The sequence below is a fragment of the Vulpes lagopus genome, chromosome 6, assembly GCF_018345385.1.
Source record: "Vulpes lagopus strain Blue_001 chromosome 6, ASM1834538v1, whole genome shotgun sequence".
In the NCBI taxonomy this organism is placed as follows: domain Eukaryota; kingdom Metazoa; phylum Chordata; class Mammalia; order Carnivora; family Canidae; genus Vulpes; species Vulpes lagopus.
In genome coordinates this window covers 12,780,790-12,797,981 of record NC_054829.1, presented here as the reverse complement: position 1 = coordinate 12,797,981, position 17,192 = coordinate 12,780,790, and the positions used below count along the sequence as shown (strand labels likewise).

Genomic DNA, 17,192 nt, shown 5'->3' with positions numbered 1-17,192 from the left:
AATCATTTTAATAAACTCCAGTTACTGACGAGAAAAATTTCCTCCGTGGTACTCTTGACCAACACATACATTCATCTTCCCAGACGTCAGGTGGGGGGCTGGCCACATGGGCATTCCTTTGTTGACTTTATTTTCCCTGTTGAATCCAGAGTTTTAAAATACAGTTCCTTGAACATCACTATGGGTTGACACCCACCAAAGTCAGGTTCTCATGCCTCCAAAGGCATATTTCAAGTCATCATTTTATTTAATATATAAAACGTGAGAAAAGTTGGAGTACTCTCCTACACTAAAAAATCCACAAACTCAGTTTTTCTATAGTAAGATGTATCAAAACATATGTCCTACACAGTTGCAGTGCAATCTAGGAACGTCGGCTAAGCTGTGACCATAAAATCTTCCCATTTCTAAAGAATAGGCCCCACAGACACAGATTCTAAGTGAAGCCACCGAGTCAATCACTTTGGGTCAATATATCGTTCCAGCCATCAATACCTTTCCACTTATAAATCAGTACCAATTCAGTCATTTTAGTGAGCAAGATAACTATGCCATGATCTTATTTCTGGGGTTGTTAAAATAACCAGATGAGAGTCACTGCTGGTAAATCAATAAAATGCTTGGAAATAAAGATGCGAGAAACTTATGGCCAATCAATTGGATGTCAGGGCCAAAGGACCTACCTACTACCTATATCCCCAGCCCAAGCCTTACAATACTTAAATTCTGATTTCCCAAGGTGCCCAGGGCTGGTCTCTAAGTACATTGATGTATGTGTCACAGAACCACTTGGATCTAATAGTCAATTAAATTATTAATGAAAGACCTATACAAATAAAAGCATCATGCTCTTTTATGTAGTAATAATTACTATTGTAAGCAATGCAAATTGAATAATAAGAATCATCAGGACAGTTCAGTGATAAGCTAACAATTTTCGGCAATCAAGCCAAACATCTCTGCTCGGGCTGTTTAAGAAAATAAATAGCAGCTTGTTGACATTTTTGTTCAGTTAAGTGCATATATATCCAGAGGCTACTTATGTGTCCCAGATAGAAGAGCTAAAAAAGGAGAGACTGAATGATAGAGAAGTGGGACCAGTTACGATGGTAGTAACTTAGATATTTCAACAGCTTCAGAAAACAGTGAATCCTAGAATGTGTCCCATGACGTAATTTATTTACACACACACACACACACACACATATTTACATATACGTCTGCATTACATGAATATACAGATATGCACAACAATAGATTCTTGTAACTGCAACCTTTCAGTTACATCCACAGGAGGAATAAAGTTAAAAGCCATGATAAAAATAGCTCCATCACTGTTTCAAAGCATTTATCAAGCCCATAACTACCTAACACACAGCCACACGTCTGGAAAAGAGCAGGTCATTTCTTTAGCGGCGCCCGAGCGAACCCTCTAGAAATCACATAGTCCTTGAACAGAGCTTAGCATTGCCCAAATCTCTGCCAGTTCACCCCAGGCTGATTCAGGAGAGAGGGGATCCATTCACCAGATCAAACTAATCACAGGTAAAGGCTATTAGACTCTATTTGGGGAATAATTTGGACCTTCTGGTAGCTACTACAACCAATCTCCTGCTTCTTTTTGCTCACCTGGAGACTGTGTATTATATGTGAGGGAATGCTATCCTCTGGTATTTAGGGAAGAGCAGCTGTGAGGTCATCACAGCTTCTGGCAGGAATAAAGTCATACTGGAGAGCGCGCTTCCCCACCGGCTGTCAGGTAGGTTCAACTCACCAACACACCTTCTCCTAGGCTTGGAGTGTTAGCGGTTAAAAGTCCACCTGCTCAGAGGCCATGTGCTTGGGCCTGGGGATGGCATTATGGCCTTTACAAAAGTGGGTTCCCCTCCTTTATTATGAGCTGTTATATTAATAAGGCCAATCTGGATGCCACTGTCTTTCAAGGGGTACCAGCTTCAGGACAGCTCTTCTTTGGACTCCACAGGAGATGCCCCTGGTATGAGTTTCAATTGTTCCTTTGGGGCTAATTCTATCTTATTAAACTCTAAAAGCTCTGTCTTCTGCTACGTTGCTACCGCCACTGATGGAGCTTCCAAGCTTTAAGAATAGATAAGAGTTTGGGCCCAAACGACTTGATCCCTTGTCAACACCCAAGTATTCATTTTGGGAGTGCACATGCACATGCCAGAGTAAGAATAAAATAACTGTGGACACATACATACATCCAAGTGTGAGGAAACAGCTAGCACACTATAGCATGTTCCTTGGAAAGTAACGGCTCACCCTCTGCCCTCTGCTGAGATGGGGTCGACCAGACTTCACCAGGAGATAGACGTGTGACTGGGGATTCTTAATTCAGAGTGCTATGGGCTGATGCCTACTCATCTTTTCAAATGCTTTTTTTCTCCTCCTTAAATCAGAAAGAAAGTCTTAATTGCTGGCATGTCTCTCACACTTGCTAATCTCCTCTCTAATAAGAAGGATAAGCCACAGGCTGGGGCCTCCTGTAAACAGTAGTGGGAGCCAGCAAGGAAAGTAGGGAGAGAGGTGAGAATAGCACCAAAGAGAAGCAAGAGAGCTCAAGTCAGGGAGGTTCCCAGATCGTGATTTTGCACCACAATAAGATTTCAAAAATAGTTTTGGGGACGAGCGTAGGTTGCCAACTTTTTATTTTGCCAAGTAAGGATACTGAACTCACTCTGTTGAGCTTATTTATCTCTTTGCCTCGGACCAGGGAAAAGTTCATCTTTGAAGGCTTATTTATGCATATTTGTCTGCCCCCTGCCCCATCCCCACCATTAGACCATGGGCTCTAGGGGGGCACCTTAAGCATTCCCTCTGCCTTCCGCCTGGTGTCTAGGAACCACTGAAATAGACCAGAGCGGATCCGGAATCTGAGAATTATTACTTACTTTCTCATTTCGTCTGAGAAGGTTTCACATTTCCTTATCTTCCTTCAGAGAATTTCTGTGAAACACCTTCTCTAAGGTGATATAACTACGTAGCCATCTCAAAAAAAAGTCAACACATTTTACATTGGATTCATTTCAACCCTTTGATAAGAAGGTAGTATATATGCTTCTAATGGAAATGAATTCTAACAAAAGGGTGTATTCACACTGTCGGCCTTAGGGCCTGCCCTACGATGGCCAAGAACACATGTGCAAATAATGTGAATGGCTTCTTCTGCAGGCAGAAAGAGCAGAAGGAGCAAATGACCGAAGACTTTCCATCCATTTATCTTGACATAAACCTACTCTACAGCCAGCCAAGATGACTGTTCTAAAGGGAACCAACTTGCAGAGTCTGGACCAGAACCAGGGCTTTCAGCAACAGCTAAGGATTTAGATCAGCTTAATTCCTGAATTCTTGGAAGACAAACACCATCTATACTAATGTGGCCTGCACAGTGTCTACATTGAAAGAAAAAAAAACAAAAAACCAAAACCAAAAACCCTCCCTTATCCTTTGAGACCAGAATGCTGTATCTGGCCTCGCCATCCCTCGAAAACAGTTTACAAAGGGCCTTCGACATTAAGCGCCATTTATTGAATGCACAAATGAATGGACTCCCATGTTTACCTTGTTATCTTCTCATACGCGGAAACAACTGACTTAGAAATCTTTTAGATGAATTTTCATTTAAATGAAAGATGGATTTTAATCTTATCTCCAATTGTCGGCCAGGACCGTACATTGTCAAGCAATAACAATTAGAATCATTTTAAGAGCTACCGTAAAATGAGTGTTTCCTATCTGCCAAGCACTGTGCCCAGTATTTTATAAAAATTATTTTATTTAATTCTCATGCCATCTCTACCAGGTAGATACCATTATTCCCATTGCACAGTGGGGGAAATGGAGACTCAGGAACCTTACATTATTTTCAAGGAATCCACAGCTCAGAAATCACATCCAAAGCCATTCAGCCAGGAAGAGCAAAGACTGGAATCCAGAACCGTGGCCCTCACATCCATTGCTTGGCCCTGGGAATCTTGGGCCGCTTCACCGAAACCAATCCTACCACCAGCCATCGCCTTTGAGGTAATGTACTTTAACTGGTGCTGCTGAAACCCCAGGACATCCCCTCTTTCCTTGAAGTCAGGGTTATTTTCACTCTGTTTGGAAGTCCTGTTCAGGCTTTGTGCCTCTCTCCCCCAGAAGCTCTAACTTCAGCCCTCAGGCCTTGGCCACACTAACAGCTAATGGCCTGATTACAAAATCATTCTGTCCAATTAGACAAACCCATTTCTCTCAGGGTAGTTGGTGCAATTCAAAAATGGCTTATGAGAGAACCAAACTTGTTTTCATTAAACCAAGCTCTCCAAAATTCATAAATCTCTTTCATCTGCTTTCATCTGTGGTAACAACAGGACCAGCATTAGTGTGGAGGCTACCCGGCCACCCCCACCCTGTGATGTCTTGCTTCGTGACCTTGCTTTGCGACTTCTGTGGCTCTAAGTTTCCCTACAGAGAGAATACAAACTCTTGTTACCTCTCTCACAAAAATGATTGCAATAACCAAGGGGAGATGATAGTAAAAACACTTGGAGGGGAAAAAAGAAATAAATGCCTTCTAAAAGTAAGGTGCTAATATCATACCTTTTCCAAATGATACAGGTTATGGCAAATTACACTGGGCACTTAGGAGGCCAGAACATAGCTCCAGAAACTCTCACTCTGTTACATATATGGGGATTTCTATTTAATTAAAAATTTCTGGAAAACACCTAGGGCCATTATCAAAGATACTAACTGGGCAGCCAATACGAAAATTCCCTGTAGGTCTGTGAATCAGTCCTTGGGAGGGTTTTTGTTTTGTTTATTAACATTTGGGCCCCATTTATGACTCAAGCATAACTCTCCTTGGTATTAAAGTAACTGGGAGTGGAGATTAATTGCCCAATTTTTAATTACATTTGGCCTCTTTATACCCCATGTTGTAAGCACCCTGCCTATGAGGACACCATGGGAACAAGTGATCTGTCATCGGCTATTCTGAAAGAGCTATGGTATCTGCAGAGTTTATGATCACTAAAATAAAGGGTTGTAGCCTTCTAAGAATCTAATGCCCACACACTCTTTGTGTGACTTTAAAAATGGCTTAAATAATGGGAGCATCATTGGAAAATATGTTGAACTGTGTTTGTTGACTATTTACACAGCCTCTAACCTGTCCAGTTATCTCTGCTTGCCAAGGCGTCAGACTCCATTTTGAACACGAATTTCTTTTTCCCTTTCTAGAGTCTCTCATTTTCTCCATTGTATTCATTCAGAGGAAAAAAAGACCTCATAAATGTCATTTCATATTCCAAGCAATTTGCTATAGGCAACTACACCATTACTTTGTACAAATAAATTTACATAAATCATTATTAGAATGTTTTATCTTAGCAACATTATTTGGTTCCCAGAGCACAAATTAAATGCATGCTTAAAGCAGAATATTTTAAAGTTATTCCTATATTGTTTATGAGACAGGATTAGAAATTTCCATCTAATTTTTCTTTCATAATGGAATTCCTTTAGTTTTCTTTGTATGTTTTGAAACCACATGTATCATTTTCTGGGGGGTTTCTTGAAGCAAGCAATGCAATAGATGACTCTGCCACATTTGGTTCATTTTTCAGAAACTCTTCCCTTTGATTCCATGGGTTCAGTTCTGAACACTGATTAGGAAGGCCAGAAACTGGGGAAATTAATACCATCTCATGAATAAATGGGTTGTTGTTTGATATCATTCTGTAAGCAAACTGGTCGTTGGTGTGGTTCAGCTTTTTTTTTTTTTTTTTCAACAAACAAATTTGTAAATAAACTCCCTGAAAACAGAGCTCAGGTCCTCCTAGCAATTGGTGTTGGGAAGGAGCCTGTTTGAATCAACTGCATTGCATATGGCAAGTCTTCACTGGTTAGAGTTCTCCTCCACCCTAGATTTCAAAATAAAACCTTTCTCCCTGTGTCAGATGTAGTGCCCAGTATTTACAAAAGCTGTGCTTGTTGATGCCAGGGTAGTGGGGGCGGGGGGAAGGGACTCACGGGTCCTGCTACTTCCTGGCTGGCTCTGGAGAAATCACCTAGTGAGTCCATGTCTCATCTTCTCTACAAGGCCTGAAAGAGCCAGTCTCACCACTCAGGCCTTTAGCCCTCTACCAGTATGTGGCCTGGGCACAGTTCCCAAGCCAGTGTCAGGAAAGTGGGGTCCCACGCTGTCCAGGGCACAGTCCCCGAGAAGGGAAAATGAAGCAGTCCCATGGAAGACTTAAGAGCAGGATAGACCTGGATTCAAGGCAAACCTTTCTTCTTCGGCTACCTCAGCTTAAGTGAGATTATGTGTACCTACTTTGCAAGTTGGTTTTGGAGATTAAATGAAACAAGGCAGGCAGGCAAAAGCTTAGAACAGTATGACTCAGAAAAGGCTCCTAAGCAGTAGCTAACATTAATCTTGAAGGACGACCAGTGGAGTCAAGCTGGGGTGATCATTTAATTTGTTGTCTATGCTAGGATATTTCTGGGTGTGAAGGGGAAGACTATATGATAATTACATTAGGTCAACTGGCAAATGCTAGGACGGTCTGAGGCATACTGGGGCGTAGGCAACTATCCTGACCCTAGTCTATCAGCATTCAACACCTTCCATAGAAATCAGGTAATGATTATATCTTACAAAATTCACAACTCATTCTACCACTTAAGGCTCTTTCATACATTGCATCTGACCCTTTCATAAACTATATGAAAAAACATAGAGCTGGGTTAATTACCTTTTAATGATGAGCAAAGAAAAAGCATAGGGTTTCCCACAATGACCCAGTGTTGCAAGGCCAGAAGGTACCCCAAGCACCCTCATACTCCTCCCTATTTTCCAGCCTCCTGGCAACACGATGGGATCATGTGACTAATGCTGGCCAATGGACTATGGATGTGAAATTGCTCTGAGTCGCTTCTGGTCTAAAGCACTTGAGAGAGGGTGGGTGTTTTCAATTCTTCTTTTCACATGCTAGAGCAATCAGGAAGTCACATGTTGAGATGTCGGTGTCACAAGAGGGAGGAGGCCTGGAGCCTCAAAACTGGATGCGGGACAGCCACTCTGGTGCAATCCAATGCTGGCTGAGTGAGAGATAAACGTCTAAGCCTGAGATGTGGGGAGTACATTTTACTCTGATATACCACAGCCTGCCCTGGCTCAGCTAGTTGGTAGGAGTAAGATCCCGCATCTCCAACTTTGACCACAGTTTGCACTCAACAATATCACAAAACCCCACCAGACTGGGAAAGTACTGCCAAGGTTAAATGGCATGACTTACTACTCCTAATAAGTCTTCAATGTTTGCTTGATTTAAAACAAAATATGTATTTGGTTAAAGTAAGATAGCTCAGGGGTGCCTGGGTGGCTCAGGTAGGTAAGCACCCAACTCTTGGTTTTGGTTCAGGTCATGATCTTACAGGTTGTGAGATGGAGCCCTGTGGGGCTCCTCTGATCAGCGGGGAGTCCGCTTGAGGATTCTTGAGGACTCTCTCCTCTCCTATGCAAATTTTACTCATCTTTCATTCCATCTTATTTTCCTCATGGGGCAAAATATTCTGCACCTCAAATTTTCAAACATTTGTGTCACACAATTGCCTGGGCAACTTGCTAGGATGACAACCCCCCGCCCCGCAAAAGGTCTGAAAGTAAATATAATTTTTGACGCATCTTTTCAACTCTGCTCTTGTGCAAAAACTGCCATAGACAATCCGCAAATCAACAGGACTATGTTCCAGTATAACTTTTTTCAGGGACACCGCAATCTGAATTCCATTTGATTTTCATGCAACACAAAATATCCTTCTTTGAATTTTTCCCAACCATTTAAAAGTGTAGAAACCACTCTCAGCCTGTCCAAGGCACACAAAACAAGCAGCAGGCCACACCTGACTGATGGGCGCTGACTGATCCCTGGACTAGCCTCAGAAGACAAAGGCCCACAATTAGGCAATGGCTTTAGTGGGAGGAGAACACAAAGACTTATTCTAGGACTTCTGCTTCCTGGTGGCTGGCGATCCAGGGCTCCGATTCCAGGAAGGCCTTAGCTCCTAGGTCAGCAAAGCAGGAGCACCGGAATCTGCCAGTGGATCACAGCCAGGACAGGCCTGACAGGATGGGCAGGAGTCTGGGCAGGCAACTCTCAGTAGCATCTTTAAGACCCAAGGCAGCAAAAGCCACCACTGCTTTATCCAAAAGCAGCAGTGGAAAAGAGGTCGGCGTGGGCATGATTTGCTGGGCTATCCCAGAATTAATCAGCGCATTTGGCTCCCCATCCCTGACTGTGGGCCCAGCTCCAGCCCCAGGACCCTCACTGAATTCTGGCTTCCAGAACTCTCAGCATCGACTTACAAACTCATGTTCTTGGCTTCTGCCTCCTACCCTTCAACTTCCCGACTCTGAATCGCGCCTTGTGAATCACCGAGCTACTGACCTCACACGGCCTCTGGTTTATCCCTGAGGCCTTGTCAAGCCACACCTGCCAAGCAGAGCTTGGGGCGGGGCGGGGGGGGGGGGGGTGCGGCGCAGGTGTGTAAGAGAAGAGTAAATAATCAGGTAGACAGGCAAAGGCCAGATGTGGATAAACCCGAAGAAGTAGAAAGGCCAGCTTGGTAGCAACCAAGCCAGGGGCGGGATGACAGTGACCACGGTCCCTTCATGAAGAAAGCTGCCAACCAAGCAAGGTGCCTCTGTAGCAGGGCACTTCCCCAGGGAAACCTTCAGGCACCCAGGCTCTGAGGGGGAAACTGGCTCTGGCTGGGGCAGGGCATCAGGGTCTTCTGAACCCCATCTGCTCCACACACTTAGGGCTCTCACTGCCCAGGCTCCCAGTGGGCTCATTTCCACCATCTTATCCAGGCACCATGTTGCTCTTCTTTCCTCCACCCAGCCAAAACAACCACAGCAAAAAAAAAAAAAAAAATGGGGGCCTCCCCCAACCCCAGAGGCCCTCTCTCTTCCACAGATTCTTCCCTAATTATTTCAATCCCAATCCTCAAAGTCTCTCAATTCCCTAAACCAGAGAGCTACCATTAATTAGTACACAGCCCTGGCCCTAAGCTGACCACCACCATCTGCCATTTCCTTGAGTCATGAATTTTTGGGTAAGCCGTGACTCTATAAGGACAGATCTGCGTCTTATATATATTTTTTTGATTCCCATCTGCCCCAAGAACATATAACAGACACTCAGAAATACTTACTGAATTCAATCAAAAGGTACAAGATTAGAAAGATTAATATAAATCAAGGAACACATGGTATTATGGGAAAGAAACTGATTTAGAGGAACTACGATAGAAGGTAGTTTCTAGATGACAATTCCCAGCAGTGTTTCTCTTGCTTTGTGTGTCTAGGACACACACCAAAATTTTAAATAAAGATGTGATTGAATGTTTTCATTATCTTAATGCCTAAATTGGATTGACCACATTGTCAGTCTGATCAGCTGCATAAATTAATCATTAAGAAGATTGGGGAGGATACCAATTGATGAAGAAAACAATCAATTTTGCATTTGCATTTAAATACAGCTTTGGTATTTCACTTATTTGGTGCAATCTCCCCCCCGAGGTGCAGGTGAGCAGGGGAAGACAGAGCCTGGGTACCTGAGTCGGAATGGGTCCAGGAAGCCGAGGTCAGCATTGCTCCAGTCACAGACAGGACAGACAGGCCTCCATCATCACAAGAATGCTGGTCTTCTAAGAGATGATGCTTCTAGTGACTGCTGGAGAAGAAGAGAAGGGAGTCAGGATTAGAGCAGAGGAGGAGAGAGGACCCTCTCAAACACAATGGATGTCATCTCTGGCCTGACTCTAAAAGATGTAAGACTTCAGGGGGAAAAAAAAATCAATTGCAACAGTTACCTCTTATTTCTTGGAAAGTGATCAAATCACTGGGTCTTTCAGGATGGAGTGTTCTTGAAACTGCCTTGTGGGGCATAAAAGGACCCAGAAATTTGAAAATACATGCCACTGATATGAGACTATCTTATTTTACTACAATGGTCATTGTGACATTTACGAGATTATTTTACTTCTCTACACCTGGCACAGAAACACTTGTCTATATAAAGGAACAACATCAGAGCACCAGCAAGCATTCAAGGCCGGCACTCCAACACGTGGACCAGCCTTGATCCACTGGGCGGACCAGGTAAACGGGCCGCAAGGCAATGATGCTCTCTTCTGTTATCGAATAAAATTACTCTGGCTCTACTCCTTTTCTTTTTTTTTTTTTTAAGATTTTATTTATTTATTCATGAAAGATAGGCAAAGACACAGGCAGAGGGAGAAGCAGGCTCCCTATGGGGAGCCCGATGCGGGTCATACCCTGAGCCGAAGGCAGAAGCTCAACTGCTGAGCCACCCAGGAGTCCCTCTGGCTCTACTCCCGAGGTAAAAGATCCCATCAATCCCACTAAATGTTTAGGCTACCAATTACTGGGCCACCATTCACCAATAATCTTACAAAATAGGAAAGCTGGTACAGGAGATAGGTTGCGCAATAATTTCTGATGGAAGATATTTTCTTAGCCTACGCCTTGGAGAAGACAAATTAATAGACTCTCTCATGAAAAGAATGATGTTATCTTATGAACTTCGGCATGGAGAACACTAGGAAATAAATTCAGTAGATCGCTGATTCTCAAACTATGGTCCTTGAAACAGCAGCAGAACATCCCCTGAGAGTTGTTCGAAAGACAAATTGTTGGGCCCCACTCAAGATCTACTGAATCTGAATATTTGGAGGTGGGGCCCAGCAATCTGTTTTAACAAGACTTCCAAGTCATTCTTAGAAGCCTTTATTAATTTATCCACCCATTCAAAGACACTTGTTCTGTAGTTGTCAAATAAAACTATGCTACTCTACTGTATGTTAACCCTTTTTTTTTTTTTTAAAGATTTTATTTATTCATTCATGATAGACCTAGAGAGAGAGAGAGAGGCAGAGATGCAGGCTCCATGCCAGGAGCCCGACACATGGATCAAGGATCAAGCCCTGGGCCAAAGGCAGGCGCTAAACTGCTGAGCCACCCAGGGATTCCCTGTGTTAACCTTTAATAACAGGCAAAGCATTAAACTAAGGATTGTAGAGGGACAAAGAGTCAGAAAGAGAGAGGATGACCAAATCCCTGCCTTAAGTATATCGTCCTTGGTGCACATGAGTGGTTTGGTAGGTTAAGCGCCCGACTTTTGATTTTGGCTCAGGTCCTAATCTCAGGAGGTCATGAAATCGAGTCCCACCTAGGGCTCCATGCTCAGCATGGGGTCTGCTTGAGATTCTCTCTCTTCCTCGGCCACTCCCCTTGCTTGTGCATGCTCCTCTCATTCTCTCTAATAAATAAATTGATCTTTAAAAAAAAAAAGAAAAGGAAATGTATCATCCACTATGGGAGATAAGACACATATGCAGACAACTATAGGCAGTGTGACTTCCTCTAATAAACAGCTGGTTTCTGAGGAGATGTTTTTTTCTGTTTGGGGTGGAGAAAGCAGGTAAGGAAATGCATCAAGACAGTCACAATAATAATGGGCCTTGAGATCTGGACAGAATTTTGACAGGTGGGAACATGGAAAAGCTGAAGCAAAGGCCCAGAAGTGAGGAAGTGTGAGGGGCCAGGCAGGTGGATGGCACAACCAGGTCTGGCTGATACGTGAGAAACCTGAAGGCATTCTGGGTGAGACAAGGTGGCTTCCAAGTACAGACAGGTAAATGCTAGGGGCCTGCGGCTTCTCTTTCTTGTGTGAAGACCATCCCGTGGCACCTACTGCTTCTGTTTAGAAATTTATGTCTGATAAACTCGATGACTCAAAGATTTCTGAAGCCAGTTTGCTTTTCTGTACTTTTTTTTTCTCCCCACTACACTTTCTAGAAGGGTGCACTTCCACTGCTTCAAGAATTAACTGCTGCAGTTCTGCCCGGGAGGAAGACACAAAAGAAAATTTTAAAGTAGGCCCAAGAATCTAGATGTCACGGTAGCCTCGGGCCATTCTGCAAAGGGGCAAAATGTTACCATACCTAAAAAGCCCCTGAAGACATCTGTGGTTTTAGTTTTATAAAAATAATTCATGTGGATGGCGGTGTGCCCTAATCACAGGAAAAAAAGTGAAGCCCCGCAGTAGGGAGAGGAAAGAAAGGGGCAAAGGGATCAAGAGCTACAGACTTCCAGTTACAACGTAAATAAGTCATGGGGATGAAATGCGCAACATGGTGACTACAGTTCACCAGTAGACAATACTGCATAATTGAAAGTCGCTAAGGGAATAGGTCTTAAAAGGTCTCATCAGAAGAAACAAAATTTTGTGTAACTGTGGAAGGTGAGGGATACTAACTAGACTTACACTGTGGTGATCATTTCACAATGTACACAAATATTGGATCACTCTGTTGTACATCTGAAGCTAATAGACTGTTATATGTCAATTATACCTCAATTTAAACAAATTAAGACACGTCGGGAGGAAAAACGTTAAACCAGCACTCGACATCTCCGATGAGAGAAGGAAAAAAACCTCTGCACAACCAAAAAGGTATGGCTTTTGCCTCTAGAAACCTGGCATAAATAGAATGTGTTCGTTCCTGACGCTGCTGGGCGAATGACCGGATATAGAAACGTCCTGACATCACACAAGATTGTGGCAGAAATGGAAAAGGACTGGGAAGGGGCTTGGAATCGGCGGTATCTGGTTGCTCATCCCAGTTCTGCCATTTAAGCCATGTGAGTCATTGGGAGTAAGGGACTTAACCCTCCAAACCCAGTTTCCCACTGATTGAGAATTAGAGGCCGACTTGCTCCACCTTCACTGAGACTAAAGAAGAAAAGACACCCGAAGTTGCTATGACAATTCAAAGTGCAATGCTACTGTACGGTACAGAATTATCCGGCCCATCGAGACGTTTGGTACGAATTAATACTTACTGTATTGGCCTTTGAAAGTATAAAAGCAAAATGTTCCCTATGCCCTTGAGACTCACCTTTTAAATAGCTGCAGAAGCAGCAAGCCTAAGGAGCGAATTGGCATCCACCAAACCCTCCTCCCAAGAAACATTTCAAGGCAAATTTTTTTTTTTACTCGTAATATTTTTTTTTTAATTTTATTCCTTCGACCACGATAGAGCATCCAGTTATCTTTCAGCAAGCTCCTGGTGAGCACAACTCAGTCTCCGGCAACACTGACATATATGATGGCGATAATTTATCATCTCTGTAGGAGTTTAGTCCCAGATGGACCATTTACTAATTTATTTCCATATGTAACTGGCAGAGAGATTAATCAGGCTTCCAACTTGGAAACCCGAATTGCGCTTTATTCCCTTCCCAGGCCAGCTCTGGACAAGAGGAAGTAGACGTTTACACAGAAAGCCAGGAGTTCCTCTGAAAAAGCTTGTGGGCTTCAGATGCAGGGCTTTAAACACGCACGCACGCACACGCACACACACAGCTTGCTCCTTATGTCAACTTGGCGGGCTGGCTCTTTCCTTAGGTACTCATGGGCACCCCAGAGGGGCAGGGCCTGACAGGGCTACGGCAGAAGGCGGCTTAGAGACCCAATGCCAATCAGCTCCAGCTGCAGCCACGTTCCCCGCCCCGCCCTGTGTGCAAGCTCCGGGGTCTCGTGTTTCCGAAACTGAAGAGATCTTCTTGCCACGGGGCTGCGCCCAGCTGGCCCGGCTCTGCGGTGCCCAGGCCCTGGAAAGTATGTGCTTTCTTTTTTCCACTCTTTTTAAGGCTCTGAACCTGACCGAGTTCAGCAGCTGCCGTGTCCTCAGGGAGGCGATGGCTAATGAATTGTCAGCGCTGCTCCTGGGGCCCCGGAGTTAAAAACCTCAAGCCCACTTTTGTTTTTCATTCTATCCCAGCAGTATCAGCCCTGGGCAAGGAGTGGGTAACAGGATTGCCGTCCCAGGATGGTGCTTAAAGAGGGAAAGCCAGCCGATCTTAACACAGGGCAGAAAGCTCGAGCTGACTGGTGATGTCTTAAGTGAAACCCAAGGCCACGGCCAGGAAGGGTCCGTAGATGGGACCATGTAGAGAGATTAGCGGCCAGATCCGCATGCCCGGGTCGCTAACCAACCATGTGGCTCTGGAAAAGGCCCTCACAGGTCAGACTCACAGTTCTCTCCTCTGTAATATGAGTTCAGTTCCTTAAGGTTCCTTCTGGCTGTAAAATCTTGTGATTCTCGAAATATGAAAACAGAAATCAGCCATTCACTTGGTTTCTGTGTTTAGAGGATGCCCAACAGCCAGAAGTTTGGAAGCATCTGAAAGAGGCTGAACTGGTCTGGATGCCCGGTGCTGTGACAGACGCAGCCTTAGGAGCCTCAGGATCCCACAGACCCTCTTCGAGCAGAGCACGCGAGCACTGGAGATGACTCAACGACATATATCTTTAGGAGGTGTTAAGGATGCAATGAAATAGGACAGCTTGAAGTACTGTTCAGGTGTGGCAAAAGCTACAAGAGTCCGTGAGTCATGGTCCTTTGTCTTTAATACACTTACATCTCACTTAAGGACAGACACAACTAGTCTTCATATTGTGCAATAAGGGCTATGATTGCAGACAAAGAAACTGTTATGGGAACATGAAGGATGGAGGAGTCATCCCACTGAGAGTGCAAGGGAGAGTTCTTTAAGGTTGAAGCTGGAAAGATGGGAGGAAAGGCATCTGGGCAAAGGTAGTGGCCAGAGCAAAAGCCCAGAAACTTCCCGGCACGGTCAAGACATGGTATTTAATGCCCTTGAGCAGCACCGTAAGATGGTCAAAGGAGAGAGGATCGAGAGAGCGAGAGAGAGAGAGAGAGAGTGAGCTCTGAAGAGGGACCAATGGGGAAAGCCCTGGACGCCAGCCTTCGCCGTGATCACCAAGAACCTTCAGAAGTTTTGGGCAGTGGACACTCCAAATGAGCAACACTGCAGGACGTTTATTCTGGCGATTTTATTACCATTTAAGATTGGTAATAAGATCAGTGTGTACCTTCATTTTTCTCTTACTTATTCCATGCTGCCACTATTTGGGAATCCCTCAAATTTATTTTTTTCCAAATCAATTTCCTGGACCTTCAAATGGAAGCAACTGAGTTTCCTACAAGCACTGCCAGGATTTTACATTCAGATGACTGGTTCCGCCTAGGGCTCTATGTCTAGATTCATGTGTTTTTCTATTCCTAAAAAAGAGTTAAAACAACATGGTATATAGACTGGTGGATGTGTTGTTGCTGTTGTTTTCCGTGTGGGGGTTTACACTGGAAAATATTTCTGGAGGACGATAAACAAAAACCAACCAACCAACCAACCCAAACATCTCGATGGTTGGAAGGGCTTGCTCTAGTACTTCCAAGCAGATGGAAGTTGAGTCACTCATCCCAAGTAGTTCATTGACGCTTTTTTTGATTTCTGGTTTCAGAACCCAAGGTTAACAAACCCAAAGTTTCCAGGGCCCCTCAAGTGTCATAGCAGATAATCATGTAAACCCTTATACAAATGAATCCATTATCCTTATACCAATGGTATCTGGTTCCTCTGCATGGGGGTGCGGAGGGGGACGGACACAAGCACAGGTGGCTTTCTGCAGCTGTCATGGAGAGAAGCTGGGCATGGGGGTGGAGGTCTGCAAACCTGCCCTCCTGCCCGCCCCCTGCCAGTGTCCCACAACTGAAACAGAAATGAGCGCGGCCTTAGGAAGGGGGGGCTCATCCTCTGAGAAAGGAGCCGCCCTGGGCATGAGCCACCAAAACACAAACTCCCCATAGAAAACACATCCTTCCCTTCCCATCTCTGGAGGCTCAGGCTACAGATGGGCATAGATAGAAGGCTTCAACCTTAGTTTCATTTTGGACCACCTTATTTAGAAAGGCAAATCATACCTATCCACTGGGGTGTTGAATATTCTAGGGTTCAGGTCCCTGATTTAGAATTCAAAGTCGGTCCCAGCCCCCCACATACCCAGGTGTTGGGGAAGCTCCAGAGAGCACAGCCCCTTCTCCCCCTGCAATAGGTGCTCTCCTAACATCTAATCAAATAACTGCTGTGAAGAACAACATGCAGTGGGCACCGTAGATAGTTTCCTATGCACATAAAACAGTCTCGTGCATACCGAAAGAGTTGCACGTCTCATGCCACTTTTTGTAAAAGTCCACCTATGGTCAGAAAATGAATCTTCCTCAAATGAATAGATTAGCTTAAATTACCATGCCATTTTACATTCTCTTCACTGATACATGAATAATAAAACTGTAAGGTAAATGTAGCTTAAACTGAATAATGGGCCTAAATAAAAATATTTTGACATTAAAGACTCAGTATAAATTGAACTACAACATACTTGAAAGCTCCTGCAATCATAACGTGCACATTGAAATCCATTAACCTAATACCTAGGCTGCTATTCAAAAGCAGAGGTCGAACGCGTAAATAAATACACATCTGAACACTTCTCCCAAATTACCGTACAATCTGAGTGCAAAGTCACACACTTACAAAGTCTATCATCCTTTACTTGGCTGCTGTCTAAGCAACACAGAGTCTTATCAGGCTACAATGTGGCAGCAAAACATAAACACACGAGAGACCAGCAAATGGTACCAAAAAGTAGCGGCAAAATGTCAAAGACAAACCAGGGTCATCCCCGCGAGAAGAGAGGTATTTACATAAGCATTCAGAAAAGACAATGGAGCCCCAAATTCCCTCTAACTGCACACCTAACCAAGCTCTCTGCTCCTCACCTGATCGTTTTTATACGAAAGCGATGTCCACACTGATACATTCAAAGACCTTAGTTGCCATAAACTCAGCAGCAGTTAAGGATTGCTGCCCATTAGCTTTGCTTTCAGACTCAGCTATTTTCAACCAGAGCTTTCATTCCTCGCCCATCACTAACCCCCCTCCCCGAAAATTAGCTTCCCTGACCATCTCCTTCTTAAACCTGTCATCCGCCAAGGCCATTTCCTTACCTTTGCAACTCACTCACATTTGTTTCATTTGGTATTTACCCGAGCAAGGGCAATCGTTGGACTCGAATCTTGCAACTTTCAACTTTGCCCAGATTTTGCCGCCGTGAGGAAGGGGAATGTCGACACCCCCGACGCATGGCTCCGCTGAGCTCACAGACCTCGGAATCAGAGCTATATTTTAAATTCTTTTACACTTACTTAATATAGTGCGTGCTGCC

At 44.2% G+C, this 17,192-nt stretch overlaps 1 protein-coding gene across 5 annotated transcripts in view; it reads right to left on the bottom strand.

The window, feature by feature from the left end:
* The window catches only part of FOXN3 (forkhead box N3), a 391,477-nt gene that overhangs the window by 269,815 nt on the left and 104,470 nt on the right, over positions 1–17,192 (bottom strand). For 4 of the 5 annotated variants that reach the window (XM_041758145.1, XM_041758151.1, XM_041758152.1 and 1 more), the window contains exon 2: positions 9,631–9,749. The gene's annotated coding sequence lies outside the window, so the exon portion shown is untranslated. The remainder of the gene's footprint in view (positions 1–9,630; positions 9,750–17,192) is intronic. The other variant, XM_041758147.1, reaches the window with a different exon arrangement.